Genomic DNA, 17,587 nt, shown 5'->3' with positions numbered 1-17,587 from the left:
TGCCAAAAACCTCTTGCTAAGTGGTAAAACAGACTTGACTTTTATGCTACCTTATGTCACGAATCCTACACGCTTCCTCAGCTCTTCCAGTGCGGCAGCCCTCCCCCGATCCTCCTCATCCTGTGACCTACATTGGCACATACTCGCTCTCACCTGAATTCTAACCAGCACCAACTGTTCCTTATTGTCCCCACCACAATCAATCCCCTCTTATACAGCACACCAACCCACTTCCTCCTCATTTTCCTTCTTGCACCTTGTGCACTAGTTGTTCTTTCGAAATAAAAGTCTTTCTTGCAACTGGATCCCTTTGAGTTAGATTTTTTTCTTGAAATTACACCTTTATTTGTGTTTTGTTGGTTTGCATAATTTCTTATTGTTAGTTTGCATTTGTCGGAATTCCCTCATCACAGCTTAAATCAAGCAAACCCGCCCTCAGATTCTGTGAATGCACTGAATCTAGCCGGCAATGCAACATAAAACAAAATCTTCCAGTCAGTTCAGTTGAGAACAGACAGCTTAACTTGATCAATACTTAATCTTACAGTTAATACAGAACATCAAAGTTTGATCCGCTAACCCCTCCCACCCATCTTCTATGCAGCATCCTAAGTTATAACTGGTTCTCCCCCAGTTTCTCTGTTTCTTCTCATGTTATGCCTTTAGTCATACTCTCTCACCATGAATCTTGTTGGTTAATACATTTTCGTTTGTTGATCACTGTTTGGTTTGAAGCTTGCTCTGCCTACAGATGTTAGGAAATAAAATATCTCTGCTCATTAGCAGAATCTTAGACAATGATTTGTATGCATGTTCTTCTGTCTCCGTTTAACCAAGAATAGGATTAGACAGAATGTACATGTATATAGGAGCCACTGTTGGATATATTCTCGGATATTCCAGTCAGGAGGAGTTCCTCCTTTCCTGGCTGCAATGCAAGCCTTTGGATGTTGGATTCTGGGTGTAGTGATCCATGCATGGTGAGGCTTTTTCTGGTCTTGATGTTGGTGCGTGCACGTGTGTGTGTGTGTGTGTGTGTGTGTGTGTGTGTGTGTGTGTGTGTGTGTGTGTGTGTGTGTGTGTGTGTGTGTATGTGTGTGTGTGTGTGTGTGTAAAAACGAACATCAGTGTATAGAAACCGACCACAGAAAATGGTAGGCTGGCTGAGTGCCAAGGCAAATGTTACTCATCATTTAGTCATGCAGATTCTGTTGCTCCACACCTCTAATTAAACACTTATATCATGTAAAAAGAAGATACGGAATCTGTTAAAGACAATCAAAGAGATACCATCCGCTTAGTCCATCTGTCCCATGTTTATTATATATCTGGTTTAAAATGATAAATATTTATACATGCATTAGTGATAGCCTGTTACAGGTGCTGTCCATGTATATGCCTGTAATTTGAAATGGTAGAATATGAAATAGAATTTAGCATCATGATACAATACTGAAAGATATACAATAACATGGAAAATAAAAGTTATAGTCTAGCATAACAAATTGCTAAAATTCATATGATTAGCTAAAATCATTAACTTTTGAACTAGAATCATTAACTTATGAGCACCACGTGTTGTCTAGTGCTATTTGTTATTGTCTGAATGGTTTAAATGGATGACTATTAGCTTCTGTCTGCTTAGATTGATTATACAATGGAGGCGCAATTGTGTACAGAACATTCCAAATGGCAAAGGAGAGTGATGATGGTGGCAGAAGGAGAGAGAGGGAAACAGAGAGAAGACTACTTGACAAGCTTCTGTGGGCATGCTTACCAATGCTTTACTCTCCTTTTCGGTGATCTGTTCATCAATTCCCCTCCCTTTCCACTTTTCCACTTCTCACTCTCTAATGCCCCCACCTCATTCTCACCCCCCATCTCTCTCTCTCTCTCTCTCTCTCTCTCTCTCTCTCTCTCTCTCTCTCTCTCTCTCTCTCTCTCTCTCTCTCTCTCTTTGATTCATGCCAGAGATGATTCACACTCTGCCATATCGGACATAAGGGGCGGCACAGGGATCCCTCTCTCCCTCCATCCATCCATAATTCAGCATTTTCTCTCGCCATTTTCTATCTTTTGTTCTACCCCTTCATTTGCTGACTGTGTCTGACTGCTTCTTTCTGAGGTATGTTAAAACACTGCCCTGTTTTTCCATGATGGAGAGAGTCCTCTGAGAAAGTAAACAGGTAGGACATGCAACATGACCTGAGACCTGTGTTAATTTGTCATTGCTATGCTTGTATGACTACTTAAGTTAACTTATATTTGTGTGAGGAAGAGATTTAGAGGTAGAAAAGAGGAATATATAAGAAGGAAAGGATGATGCATGATGTGTAAAGTTGATGAGCAACAAACTTATCTTGCTACCGCTGCATTGTTTGCAATCAGAGCTTGTTTGGAGGAAAGTTAACCCTTGTTCCTGTCCTTTCTGTGTGAAGACATTAAAATAATATTCAACACCCCAAAATAACAAATATGAAGTCCTGTAGAAGGATAGTACATGCTGTTTGATCATGTGTTTGTGACCCTACATGTTTTACATTTAAAAGCTACTTTTGTATGCATGCTGCTTATTCTAAAAATACGTTGGGTGATTCACTCACCTTCTCTCTGGTATATTCCTTATCAACAAACAGCATATGCGCATGCACAGACACACCATACACACGTGCACAGATACAATATTAGTATACTCTAGGAGTCTGGCTGCAGCGATTGAAAGTGTAGCCCTTCAGTCTCTGCATGACAAAACAAAAACAAAATGGAAACAAAGGAAACTACTCACATGACAGCACTATATGCTCACATGACAGCTATTCAGATGACAGCTATTCAAAACTACAGAACATTAAAAGCAAAAAAGCACTTCTGTATGTAGATGTAAGATAATAATTACCGTTTTGGGAGACAATTCTGCCATGATTGAATGTCTCCTCTTGCAGATCTAAGACTGATCTCATCCATCAGTTCCACCTACACTGTTGAATCCCCCTTATAAAGAAAGCTGGGAGTTAGTAATGCTCCCTCTCCAAGGCAAAATGAGGGGACTGGCCTATAGAAAGAGAAAACAGACAGACAGACAGACAGACAGAGACAGAAAGACAGACAGACAGGGTCAGAAAAAAATAGAAGTAAAAGAACAGATAGAAAAAGTCAGAAAGAATGAAAAAGAGAGGAAGTACATGTTTGAAGCTTATAGTATGATGCTGTTGCAGGCAACTTGTATTGATCAACTGTAAAACAACAACAAACATCCCAACAAAACATCGTGAACCATCCTGAGACATTCTGAACTGTCTGTGGGTTTAAGCATGCATGCACGTGGCACCACTTCTGTAGCTCGTCAGTCACAGGCCTGCAAATCCCACACTTGCTGATTAAAATGCCCTTAGCATGCCAGCTATGATTACCCAGCTGGTACCTGCTGTTGCTGCACAATCTGAAAAAAGGAAAGAAAAGTGTCCTGATGCTGCTCCCTCAGTGCAAATGTGTGAATTCCAGTTTGATTGTCTTTCTGGATTAATGGCTTATCTCCTTTGAGTGTTTTCTCACTCCACTTGTGGCCATGCTAATGCTCTTTGCTGGGCCATTACGCAAGTGCTTAACGACCACACTAATGTTGACAGCAACAAGCATGGGTCTACACAGAGTGCTGAATACATTTTGCAATATCACAATACTGTTTTGTTGCTGCAAACGCCTTTGGGGATTTCAGAATTTGGCAAGTACTTACAGATGATTCTCACAGAATGCCTAGGTCTACCACTACCACCCTCAAACCCACCACACTCTCCAAACATGGTGCAATGGTTTTGGACTTGGTCAGTACTGATCTTTATAATGCATTCTCTGATTTTACCTGCAGTCAGTCTTCTTAACTCTCTGTTGCCAGTTAATTGCTTTCTGCAAATTATGGGCTATTAGGAAGAAGATGATTTTAAAGATATTATAACCAGGCATACCAGAGATTTTTGCTGAGTCATTTAGCATAGCTGGTTCCACTTTCTTCATTTTCATTTTTGGGATGATGTAACATTGTCACAGGCTCCTCTACTGAGAGCTATGATTTTCTGTTTCATTTGAGGCACAGTATTGCTGTGTTGAGTTTGGGTAGAGTTGTTTTCCCCATTAGGTAACTTACTTAGAGTTCTACTTGTGATATATAGATCTGCAGAGTAATGAAGCAAATATTGTGTAAAATCTGCTGCATCACTCACAGTAGAGCTCCATACTGCCAGGAGCAACATTAGTACGGACGCTTTGCACTGGGAGCTTCATGGGATGGGTTTGCATGGCTGAACAGCTGCACACAAGCCTAAGATCACTCAGTGCAATGCCAAGCATCATCTGAAGTAGGGTAAAGCTATGGAGCAGCACAAGCATGTTCTATGGAGTGATGAATCACACGTGAAGTATTTGGAAGTCTGACGGACAAAAGTGGCAAATGCCAGTAGAATGTTTGGTGGAGGAGGGATAATGGTCTAGGGCTGCATTTTGAGGGTTTTGGTAAGGCCTCTTAATTGATGTGAGGGGTAATTGTGGAGTAAACATATATACATGCTATATTTGATTCTTTGCTGACATTCATACTCTGCAGAAGTCAGGACACAAAAGGGCCGAATTGTGGTGGTAACCAATCAGGACGTGTCAGTTTAGCATGGTGTTGAGACATGGAGTGCCAACTTTAACATGTCTAGTCAATGAGGGTGCCACTATCAACAAATAAAATTGGAGCGGGGGGGGGGGTGTAAATGGACACAAATTAAGTATATTTATTTATTTATTTATTATGATTATTTTATTTGCCTGTCGTTTTAAGCTGTTAATTTCGAGCACATGTTTGAGTGTACTGGGGGCTCATGTGTATCTCCACAGGAGATTCAAGTAACTAGCTCAGAAGTCTGCTGCATGTTGAGTGTATAATGGCAGATGTGTTAAACGTAAGAAGTTTCAAGCTATGTCACTGCCCTGAATCGAGTCCATATTACTGATTCAAAACATGCTAGATTTTGTGAGTATTTAAGATTTTATCATACTTAGTTTGTGCTGCAAGGTAGTAGCTTGCTCAAGAATTCCACACGCACAGATAGTGTGAGCATTGGATCAAGGATGTAATTTGGCATGACTTGGATTCTTTGTCAAGTTGTGTGAGAGAAACTTTCCTAGATTTTTGTCCATGGTGTAGGACTTGTTATTACAAGAGCAGGAGTGGGAATTCAAGTAGCATCAAGTGCTCTGCTGTTTCCCATAGGGACTTAATGACTGTTTAACTCTGTTAGCACTGTTTCTTCACTAAAGTTGCCCTGCTAATCAGGCGAAGTCCTTCAATGGCCTTATCTCTTCAGTTAACGGGAGGTAACTGGTCTTCCCTTTTCTTCTTCTATTGCTTGTCAGACTTTGCCTTGTTATATTGTTGACACGTGGTTTTAATGCGTGGGCCTGCTCAGAGACTTTTGAGATATCTCTAAGCTGCAAAAAAGGTTTGTTAATACTAGCAAATGGAATATAAGGTGACTGAATTTATTTATGTATGTATTTATTTTTGGTTTCTTTTCTTTTATTAAAGCAAAGTAAGCATTAAAAATTCTCTTTTCAAAGCATAAATTCCATTAGTATTTTTGCTTTAAATCTGAAAGTATAAACACCTTTGATATGCCTACGTTTGAGGAGGAGCATCTCACCAATCCTGTTAGATCTGTGGAAAGAGGGAAGGAAAAGTTGTCAGACCTGTAACTAGACAAGCATAATATTACTGTTTGCACCTCTGTTGCCACTGTGTTAAAGTTTTTCGAAGCCCACCTCACCATATCTACTAGTGTCTTGCTTTTACATCTGCAGAGACATATTAGTGTCCCTCCAGCTACTCACACACAACCTTCTTGTTCATATAGGTAAAGAGATTCATTGTACTTGGGTGTGTGGGGACCCATATCATTTCACTTTCTAGTCGGCCAGAGCATAAGCTATTAACAAAACTCCTACTGGGCAAAATTCATAAAGTCATGGTTTGAATGGAATTCACATAAGCCAACTTGTTTGAAAAGGTAATAAGCTAGAGTGAGTAGAGGGGGGAGTGGACATTTTAATCACTTAATTCATATGAAATATAATGAAGTCATTATTGTTCACTATAATTCCTTTATATTTACTTTCAGTTGTTAAACATAGCCCTGTTAAAATCAGTGATTGTTTTTTTTTGTTCAGTTTAATATTTTATGTAATTTTTTGTTCAACTAAGAAACCATGTTAGATTTTCTATCATGAATTTTTTGCTTTCTAATTGACCTCTTCTTTGCATTAAAACTCTCTTGCTACACAGGTAACAAATATGGATGACAATGTTTAGTTAATTCAATAGAAAGAAAAACTGGTTTATTTGCCCCAGTCCTAGGCCTGGCTCCAAGGTAAGGTAACTAGAGCATCACCCTGGAGCCAGGCCTGGGGGATGGGCTCCTCAGCAAGTGCCTGGGTCTTTACCCATGGGGCCACTCTTCCGTGGGCCCACCATCTGTGCAAGTGGCAGTAGTGAGCTTTGGAACCAATCCTCTTGAGAGAAGCTGGACTATTCTATTCTGGAGTATCCCATGGTAAAAGGTGTCAGGCAGGAGTGGCTTTACTCATAGCTCCCCAACTCACTGCCTGTCCATTGGGGTTTTCACCAGTAGACGAGAAGGTCTAGTCCTCATACAAACAGAGCAGCAGCTTAGTTTGTATAGCCAACAAGAAGTCAGACAGGTTCCCAGTTGGAGTTGGACTCCATGAGGGCTGCTCTTTGTCACTGGTTCTGTTTATAACTTTTATGGATAGAATTTCTAGGCAAGGGCAAAGGGCATAGGGTGTTCGGTTTGATATATACAGCGGCAGTTGTCTTGTTGTGTTGTGTCTTGTTGTTGGTCCCCTGTGGTAGGGAATCAGGGTAAGTGCACATTTGTGTTTTGTGTGTGTGTGTGTGTGTGTGTGTGTGCATGAGTTGTGTGTAGGTTGACCCTGCTAGTGGATCGTGGTTTTCCTGGACCTTGTGGGGGTTTCCACCTGGCAGGAGCCTTATGTGGCGGGGTGTCCGGAGCCCGGTCTGAAAGAGCCCCTCCCTTCAGGGCTGGGGCCCCCCCGGATGTTTGGGGACCATGGGGCTCCAGTCTGAAGAGCTCCTGCTGAAGATGGAGATCCTCCCTCCTGCTTGGGGTGACCAGGAGGCCCTTGGGGCTGTTCCCCAGCCTGTGACGGGAGTGCTATGGGTCTTGGTCTTTGGCGCTCCTGGGTTGGGTGGAGGAGTCCACCTTGCTATGAGAAGCCCGGGAGGGGCTGACTCCCCAGGAGGCTGGGGTGACCCCAAGCGGAAGGCAGGGGTCAGCTCCGAGAGGAGGTAGGTCCAGGAGGTGGTTAGGACCGCGCCCCAGGGAGGTAGTCTGCACACACGCACTTTTGTAGGGCTCAGCGGCCTGATGTTGGTTATGGCGTGACGGCCGACTGGGGCGTGGTTTTCGTCTTGTTGATGTCGGTCGAGGGTCCCGCCCAGGGAGGTGAGCAAATGTCTGTGCTTTGTGTTTCAGCTCCAGGACTGCAGGGGGTGTGTCCCTGCCTTGTCCTCGCCTTCCTGCCCCTTCATGTTTTGTGTGCTGCCGCTGTGTGTCGCACAGCCGGTGGAGGGGAGTGTGGCTTGGTGGGGGGATCTGTCATGGTACGGCAGGCACCCTACTGGTCGCCCCCGTATACAGCAGCAGTTGTTTTGTTGTTGATGTGTTGTGTTCATCCCTCAGGTGGGCGGGGCCTATGATCCGCCATTTGTTTGTCTATATATGTCTTGCCTTTGTACCAGTTGACTGCTGGTCATTGTATCCTTAATTTGGTTTTTGGTTTGCTCCCTTTATTCATTAAAACCTAGTTTGTAAAGAAGTAGCATCTATAGTAGCCAAAGTAACACTGGAGTCTTATCAAGTTTGCAAAAACTACCACCCCACTTGCATTTGAAAGTGTTATGTACAGTACACTTTGGTGCTAAAAAAGAAAAAAACTAATGTTGTCACAAGGGTGCTGTGAGCAGAATTATTAGGGGATCATATTATTTTATTGTTTTGGTAAGCAGGGTGCAGTTTTAGACACATTGTGATTATCCAAGCTGCTGTTGTCTCATGTTTGGAAGAAAAAAAATTCACTGCTGCTATTAGCCATATGTAGTCGTATAACATGGATTCACAAGAGACCTTCCCAAATCGTGAAATGATTTTTTTAATAATGAGTTTTTAAGACTCACTCAAACATTTACTTGGTCTGGATGGTACATTACCTTAGTGAGCATTATCCAAAGGAAAAAGATACTAAAATGAGAAAAGTGAGATCCCACAGTCAGCTTAAAGAGGCAATTCTAAATAACTGTAACTGAGTTCCTTATTGTTAAACTGTACAAGATAGCTTATATTCAGACTGCTGTAAACATTAGTTAGTGGAAAATACAACAGTATTATTATCCATGTTTGAGGAGGTATACATTTAAGATTAAAATACTTTTTGTGAGAGGTCATGAACCAATACAGTCTTTCTGATATATAATAATTATTTATAATAATAATACATGTAAATGTACCGTTTCATTTTTAAAATGTAAGTTCTTTTGTATTTAACCAATGTGAGGATGAATCATGGGCACTGCCCACTTAGTCTGACTGGAGGACCCACTAACACATTTGACTTGTAATCCTTACGTTAAAATGACTGAATAAAGAAATACTCTAAAACATATTTCAGAGCCAAGGGCACCTTAACATTACTAAATTAACATTAACATACTAAATTCATTCTAACCTGGTGTAGGGATGAACATAAAGGAAGCTTAGCACTGTATTTAGCACTTCCAATACTGAGGTCTATATTGAAAACCTATACTGTTAAAGTTTTATAGTTTATTATTATTATTATTATTATTATTATTATTATTATTATTATTATTATAATCCAAAATTGATTTTGGCATGGTGTGGTCTCTGGCAATGTCTTGCCAATGGGAAATAGAAGCCTACCACAATGATTAATGATCATGATTAGTGGGCAGGGGAAGGTTCTCCAGTGTCTCCTGTGCCAACATGCTTAATCAAATATGTGACCAGTGTTCAGGATAACTTCTTCAAAGACACAGCCACCCACCCTTACACCCCTGAAAATGTGGCAGTGTGTCCTTAGGCATGAGTCCTTGTAATTAGACTAAGAGAAAATATAAAAGAGCTAGATAAAGAGTTTAGATAAAGTTGGTAATTTATTTAAAAGTAAATGCTATACAGAATAAATTTATGTTTTTAATTTACAATCCTTCAAGTTTAAAGCACAGGGTCAGGCTTGAGAGAGACAAAACAACGCAGACAAATTTAAACAGCTTCAATGTATAAAGGGCAGTCCAAACTTCAAAAGACAGGTAAAGATGTCAAAAAAAAATGTCTAAAACACCAGGCACACTACTCCAAAAATGAAGCAGGCAAAATGTCGAAACAGGAACACAAACAGGAAGCGTACACACAGGACCAGCTCAGTAATGCTACACAAGGCTAATGACACTTCCCAGTGACAAGCAAGGAGGTAACGGCATATACAGAGAAGGATAAGGTGGTCTAATAATCAGGGAATAAGGAGCGAACAGTAGTTTGTGGCAGGATAGTTGGAGGCTGAGAGAGTGACACAAAGAAATATTTGAAAGGAAATGGGTATAGTTTAAAAGGGCCAGAGGCAACATGAAAAAGGCTCAAAAGCATTTTTTGGATGCAGTAGCAAATTAAATCTATAAACAGACAGATATACACTCAAAGCCCACTTGCTGTTTTATTCTACCTTACATTTGAACAGCAAGACACCATAACCCACCTGTTTCCAGGGCCAGTTTATGTCAGCCGTCCTCCAACTCTTCTTGAACGGTCAGTTTCTGACCACAGGACTGCTGTTTTTGGTAAGCAGATCACATTCAACCTATCAATGACACTGACGTGTTTATCAAAAAAAAAAAGGGAAACAATTGTGCTGTGAGTTGAATGCAAATACCAGGTAAATACCAAAAGGTGGCTCACCACATGGTATTCAATCTGTAGGAGCGGATACATGATGTTATAGTCAAAAGAAATAATCATGTACCCCATGATTAAATGAGAATATGAAAATTATTCTAAATTTGCTTATGTGTTCCATTAAAGTCATTAAAGTCATTTAAGTGTATCCTCAGCAAAGTGCAAAATAAATCTGGCTTCCAATGCACATTTATGTAAAATAAGCATTTTTGTTTTGTATTTAAGACTCAGCTGCATTACAAATTTGTCACGTTGTGGGGGGGCCCCCTGCCGGTCGCCCCCGTTTACAGCGGCAGGTGTCCTGTTTTTGGTCACGTGATGTTCGTCCCTCAGGTGGGCGGGACCCGTGATCCATCTCACCTGAGGGTCGTTTGTTCGTCTATATATGTCTTGTCTTTGTACCAGTTGACTGCTGGTTAATATTTCCTTAATCTGGATCTATGTCACGGGTATTTGGTTTGCGCACTTTCTATTAAACCTTTCTTTCCCTGAGACTTGGCGTGATCGCTTCCTTTTTTAGTTGCTCACACTGCCCGTCACAAAATTAAATATGCTTTCCTAGTTTTGCATGTTGGATATTTCACCACATTTCAGAAAGCTGTCTGACAGCTAAAAGAAAAAAATATTTAATTAAGTGATTAAGTTGCTTTGGTGCTTTTGAGGGTGTTGCATTGCAACAAAGGGGGAAAAATTGTATACAGTCTACTTTAAAAGGATGCATTCTATGAGAAGATTACAAAGGACTTTTGCAAGTCACTCTGGCTAAGAGGATCTGTTAAATGCTAAAACTGTAAACGTCTCATCGCATGTTTATCTTTGCTTGAGAAGGTGAACACGCAGCAATAGTGCCGGGTGTTGGACCCTTTATGGCTGTGGGCAGTGCACACGAGCAGCACCACTGTCAGCATTGAACGGTGCAAAGCGTGGACCACCGCGGTGGCGAGGAAAGAGGACATCTGTGACCCTGGAGGTGGAGCTTGAGCTGTGGCAGCAGAGCAGGTCGGATTAACAGCACAGCAGAAACAACGGCTGCAGGAGCTTCTGCACCACTGTAATGACCCAGATCCAGACGATGCTATGCTGATTCGACTCCGTTCCCGCTGGCTTCCATTGGACAAGAAAGAGGCTGCAGAGCGGAAAGCGAGGGAGATGATAACTTTGGGAGTTAGCGAGCCATCGAAAAACCTTTGGCAGCGCCTCTGATGCTGGCGTAGAAAAAGCAGATCAGCTGGCACTTCTGCCGGGACTGTTAGTGGCTCACTCAAACCCATTCCCACGCTTCGACGATGCCTTAAAACAGCATGCTGTATGCACATGGTGCAGCTCAGTGGATCTGCAGAGTGGCACTTTAATCTATACTACATATTCAAAACGTACTTAGTATTAGTAATTAGTAGGCAGTTGGGGACTCAAGTCCTGTGTTTTCTAGTTTGTGCTGCTGCTCATTATTCGATGCACTTGTCTTGTTTTCCTGCTCTGCTAATAAGCCTGGTCTATGGTTCGGGCCTTACATTAGCTGGTTTAGTATTCTGCTCTGCTTTCACCAGGTTTAGTTGTCGTGTTGTGATTCCTATGTTTGTCATACATTCTGTTTTTGTTTCTGTCTGACTCTGGTTCTGATTCAACCCTGGACCATCCTCATAACTATGATTCCGGTCACTCTGCTTGTTGTTCGAGTCCTGCCTCTGGTCATGAATTGTTACAAAGGCATAATGGCTTTAATCCGTCTTTATGTCGTTATAATCACAGCTTGTTCTTTTCCAGGCCTGTCTCAGTAAGGACTCGTCTTCTTCAAAGGTTACACCATCTCTACTACCCTTTTCTCTTGATAAATAGGGCTATTTCATTCATAATGCACTCCCATTGCAGTGCTACCACACAAAACCAGGCTCACGAAAAGTACACTAAAATTTGGTATCAGTTTCACTGTGAACCACTCAACACATTTTTAAGTGGCTCTTGTCCAGTTATTCTGTCACATTCAGTAGGTGGCATGTCTCAGTGTCACTACAGTTGAATTGCTCATAAAAACATAATTACCTTCCCCAGAGCACTAAATGAATGGTACTTTGTTTGTCAAGAGTTATTTACTTGAAATGTCTTTAGTTCCTGCTCAGTGGAGAAAGCACTACAGACAATGAAAAGACTGAATATCTGTTTTTGAGCTATGCTGCTTTGTGCGTGTGTGCATGTGTGTGCATGCGTGCATGTGAGTGCGTGCATGTGCAATCGGATACAAAATTAATTTCCAGGAAGGTAGTCTAGTTGATGGAATTTTAAGGTGGAGTGCTGTATGTCTGCTGTCTTGAAATACACTGTAGTCCATAAGATAAGTAGATGAATAATGACTGATCATTCATTTATATATTCTTTTTCTATGGCTGCATAGGTAGATTTTATATAAATGCACTGACTGAGGTCAACACACAGAATGATAGCTCAGTCTTAATGGTAAGTTTATTTTGGTAAACCATACAGGAAATTTTTTCAGCCTTTTTCATGTATAAGCCCTGAAATATGCAATGCTACCCCTCTGCCATTCCAACTTTGATCTCACATTATCATTTAAGTTAAAATTTTGAGGTTTATGCATTTTTCGGTGCAGCAAGGGTAAGGCCAGAATTTTGTCTCTGATTGGCTAACTCATGGATCATGATGTAGTATGAAATGTCACTGGATTTTTTGTGCTTAGCAAGGTTAGCATCACAGAACAACAGTATAACGTCTGTTACTTGTAATAATACTTGTAATAATAGTTGTGATCCGTAGTGGAGCAATGATGCTTTTTGAAAATTCCATCAGGCCATATTCTGTCTCCTCATGTTTTATAATACATCCATATGAAAGAGCAGTAGGGAGTGATTGTTTCTTTTCTAATCCCAGTGGTAGAAATAGAAAGATTAGATGGTTGTTTGAGGCTGAAGTAATTCTGTACCATATGTCTTGTATTACTGAAAATCGATTTGTTCACAATATCCCGTGGAAAACAAAAAGTTTAGACTCTGCCTCTTAAATACCATGTTAGCAACTAAGTTGTAAGACACTGCATCAGTTTTATTCAATGAAACAAATAAATGCAGACTTTTTGTGTAACAGAACCTGCCACACATCTCTTCTGGGAATGTGTACATACAATTTTGGAAGAACTTCCAAATGCTGTATCTTCATACTTAATTTATTAGAGAGTTTCTACTTATTATACAAATTATACATGCAGTTGTTTTTCATATATTTGAGAGAAGCTAAACATGCCTATTTTATAATCCATGATAATCCAAGTTATCACCAAGGTTTTCATAGATTCACGTGTATTAAAATGTTTTATTTATACATACATATATACAGATGCAAAAAAAAAAGTTTTTAGCCACACTTACTCCCTCTAGCAACTCAAAAGCAATCAGAAGTATATCAGTTCTGTCACGGTGTGCCAGGCTCCCACCCCGAGGGACACGCCCACTGATATTATATATATATATATATATATATATATATATATATATATATATATATATATATATATATATATATATATATATATATTGCCAGCTCGTCACTGTGCTATCCTTTGTTTTGTTCTTTGGAGAATAAAGAAACTTCAATTGTGCACTTGGGGCTTTTTATAACTTGACATATCAGTTTTTATTTAGTTTTTGTCTTTTTTTCTGTAACATTGTAACTGTCACGGTACGGTGGCCCCCTACCGGTCCTACTGGTCACCTCCGTCCACAGCGGCAGTTGTTGTTGTTTGTATTGTTGCGTTGTGTGCGTCCCTCAGGTGGGCGGAGCCCGCGATCCGTCTCACCTGAGGGTCGTTTGTTTGTCTATATATGTCTTGTCTTTGTACCAGTTGACCGCTGATTATTATATCCTTAATTCGGATCAGTTCACGGCTTTTGGTTTGCGCACTTTCTCAATTAAACCATCCTTTTTCCCTGAGACTCGGCGTGATTGCTTCCATTTATTTTTGCTCACCCTGCCCGTCACAGTAACTCATATGTGACCAGCATAAGTTGTGTTGTTGTGCTTTGTACTGTCAGTTTGTGTTTTACTGTTGTAAACTGTACTAACTATAAAAATAAACCCACACCTCACCATTGTGTTCAGAACATTTCGCATGATCATGCAGTTATTATTCCCTATACAGTTAGTAAATATGTTTATTTTGTGGATAGTCATATAACTAGCAAGGGAATTGGCCAGTAAAACAGTTCTGCACTTTTAGACACTAGCGAGCTTATGCTTTGTCTTGGGTTGTATCCTAAGACATGTATGCCATGTCACCAAATTATCAACAGTCACAACTGATGCTTGAAGCTAGCTATCATTTTAATAATGAATGTTTTGGTTAAACACCTTAATTATCTATATGGAATGATTAAGACAAACATAAAGGCTAATCTGCAAAATGTAGCAGTTACCACACACATATATAGATATGCAGGTATAGACATTAAAAAATGAAGTGAAATTCACAGTTTGAAGAGAAGAAGGATGTTTTGAACAGAGATCGTGTGCATGCAAAGTGATTCTGAATTAGATGGAGGAACCAGTTTAAACATAAAACAAGTAGATGTTTAATAATATTCATTCCATGTGGATCTGAAGTACCAAGAGTGTAGATTGTTTCCAAATTTCATTGCCATCATAACAACTGGCAATGCAAACAGATTTGTCACTAATACAGTGTCCTTTACTATTAAAATGCCAATTCTCCAATATAATTGATTACATTTCTTTCAAGTAATACAGTATTCTACTCCCACACTAATTCATGATTGAGACTTTTGTTATTTTTATGAATGTGAATATATTTCCATGTAGCACACCTAGATCATTTTAGGCTACATCACCACAATTTATTTCTCTCTTGATTAGCATGTCTTTGATGTTTTTATCTAGCCTGTAGGAGATAAGTGGAGAATCCTTAAAAATGTTTTGCATACTTGATGTAATATAATGGAAAAAGTAATAAACTTCCAGTTGTAACGTGGCTCGCGCCACGGAGCGAGAAGATGGACACAATCGCTGAGATGAGCGAGATTTAATACGGGGAATACCAAAAGCAGAGTCGTATATACAGGCATGGGTCATAACAGGCAGGCAGTCCAGACATGAAATACGAACAGACATATCGGTAAACACGACGGGAAACACGGAACAGGCAGGAATACAGGCAGCGGAAACAATACTCACAACATGAACAACTGGATAGACAAAATCATGGATGACACGACTGGGGAATGATGGGACTTATATACATAGAACCAAACTAGGGACAGGTGAACAATGACACAGGGGCGTGGTAACAAACGAGGAATCATCAAAATAAACGAGCAGGGCGGGACAAACAGGCAGGGAACACAGACATGAGGGAACCCAGAGTGACAGCTACGAGAGGGGGCGTTGCCCTACGTGACAGAACCCCCCCTCAAAGCGTGCCACTCCGGGGCACGCAAGGGCAGACAGGACAGGGACACAGACTAGGACAGGACAGGGAACTACGGTACACGGCGAGGGACAGGAACAGCAGACACAGGACAGACCAGAGGGACAGGACCGGGCAGAACAGGACATGGGGCCTGGGGCATGGCAGGGACAAAGACAGGGGACCTGGAGGCTGGCCATGAGCTGGGCCGGGGAATGGCAACACAGGCAGGGACTGGGCGAGGCTGGACGGGACAGGACTGGGAACAGACACAGGAGTGGGGCCAGGGGACAGGGCAGAGACAAGGACAGAGGCAAACACGGCGTGGACTACTGAGACCGGCACAGGAACAAAGCGGGTCAGGACTTGGGGAACAGACACGGGGACAGGGACCTGGAGGAAACGACCAGACACAGGGACGGGTACAAGGACACGAACAGGTACACACACAGGAACTGGGACCAACACAAAACCAGGGACAGAACATGGGAGCAAGGGGAACACGGGCAAAGAGACGGGGGCACACGGCAGAGCAGGGGGCACAAAGAGTCCAGGCCCAATAGAGGGCAGCACAGTCTCTGGGGTTACAGGCACGGCCGGGCGGCGGGCACAGGCTCGGCCGGGCGGCGGGCAGCGGGCACAGGAGCCGGCAGACAGGCAGCGGGAACAGGCAGCGTCCGCCGGCGGGCAGCGGGAACAGGCAGCGTCCGCTGGCGGGCAGCGGGAACAGGCAGCGTCCACTGGCGGGCAGCGGGAACAGGCAGCATCCGCTGGCGGGCAGCGGGAACAGGCAGCGTCCGCTGGCGGGCAGCGGGAACAGGCAGGGTCCGCTGGCGGGCAGCGGGAACGGGAGCCGGCGTGGACGACCTCTCCTGGGTCACAGGGACAGGAACCGGCGTGGACGACCTCTCCTGGGTCGCAGGGACAGGAACCGGCGTGGACGACCTCTCCTGGGTCGCAGGGACAGGAACCGGCATGAACGACCTCTCCTGGGTCGCAGGGACAGGAACCGGCGTGGACGACCTCTCCTGGGTCGCAGGGACAGGAACCGGCATGAACGACCTCTCCTGGGTCGCAGGGACAGGAACCGGCGTGGACGACCTCTCCTGGGTCGCAGGGACAGGAACCGGCGTGGACGACCTCTCCTGGGTCGCAGGGACAGGAACCGGCGTGGACGACCTCTCCTGGGTCGCAGGGACAGGAACCGGCGTGAACGACCTCTCCTGGGTCGCAGGGACAGGAACCGGCGTGAACGACCTCTCCTGGGTCGCAGGGACAGGAACCGGCGTGGACGACCTCTCCTGGGTTGCAGGGACAGGAACCGGAACGGACTGCCTACGGGCAGCGGGGACAGGAACAGGCACGGACTGCCTACGGGCAGCGGGGACAGGAACAGGCACGGACTGCCTACGGGCAGCGGGGACAGGAACCTGAGGTGAGGAGATGCACACGGGGGGCGGAGCCACCAAGCCGATGTCCTCGGAGGGCGGAACCGCCAAGCCGACGTCCTCGGGGGGCGGAACCGCCAAGCCGACGTCCTCGGGGGGCGGAACCGCCAAGCCGACGTCCTCGGGGGGCGGAGCCGCCAAGCCGACGTCCTCGGGGGGCGGAGCCGTCAAGCCGACGTCCTCGGGGGGCGGAGCCGCCATACTGACGTCATCGGGGGGCGGGACCGCCATACTGACGTCATCGGGGGGCGGGACCGCCATACTGACGTCATCGGGGGGCGGGACCGCCGCACTGACGTCCTCGGGGGGCGGAGTCGCCGCACTGACGTCCTCGGGGGCGGAGTTGCCGCACTGACGTCCTCCCGGGTCCGAGCCGGCCATTCCTGGGGTGAGTGGCTAGTACTCCCCCCCAAAAAATTCTTGGGGGGCCTTCGGGGAGCGGCTTCCGGAATCAGCGGAGGGAGGTCCTCTTCCACGGGGTCCTGGGCGAGCCTGGAAGAACACACAGACACACACGCCCCTCGGTGGCTCTCTCTGCGATGGCTCCGCCTCCTCTGAGGCGTCGGGAGCTCGCAGCAGCCATTGAGAGCCAACCGAGGGTTAAGCCACGGCTCGTCTGTGCGCTCGTTCCGTCTGCCCGCTGCTTGCACCACAGGTTGCTCACCCCT

The 17,587-nt window shown here is 43.8% G+C and overlaps 1 protein-coding gene across 1 annotated transcript in view; it reads left to right on the top strand.

Moving 5' to 3' along the window:
• The first annotated feature begins 2,027 nt into the window (after positions 1-2,027).
• Positions 2,028-17,587, top strand: part of LOC143510356 (cadherin-18) — a 188,610-nt gene continuing 173,050 nt past the window's right edge. Inside the window, exon 1 of the mRNA XM_076999620.1 lies at positions 2,028-2,186. The gene's annotated coding sequence lies outside the window, so the exon portion shown is untranslated. The remainder of the gene's footprint in view (positions 2,187-17,587) is intronic.

The sequence above is a fragment of the Brachyhypopomus gauderio genome, chromosome 3 (assembly GCF_052324685.1).
Source record: "Brachyhypopomus gauderio isolate BG-103 chromosome 3, BGAUD_0.2, whole genome shotgun sequence".
NCBI classification, from domain to species: Eukaryota; Metazoa; Chordata; class Actinopteri; order Gymnotiformes; family Hypopomidae; genus Brachyhypopomus; species Brachyhypopomus gauderio.
The sequence above is the reverse complement of the archived record's forward strand: the minus strand, read 5'-3'. Positions and strand labels throughout refer to the sequence as shown.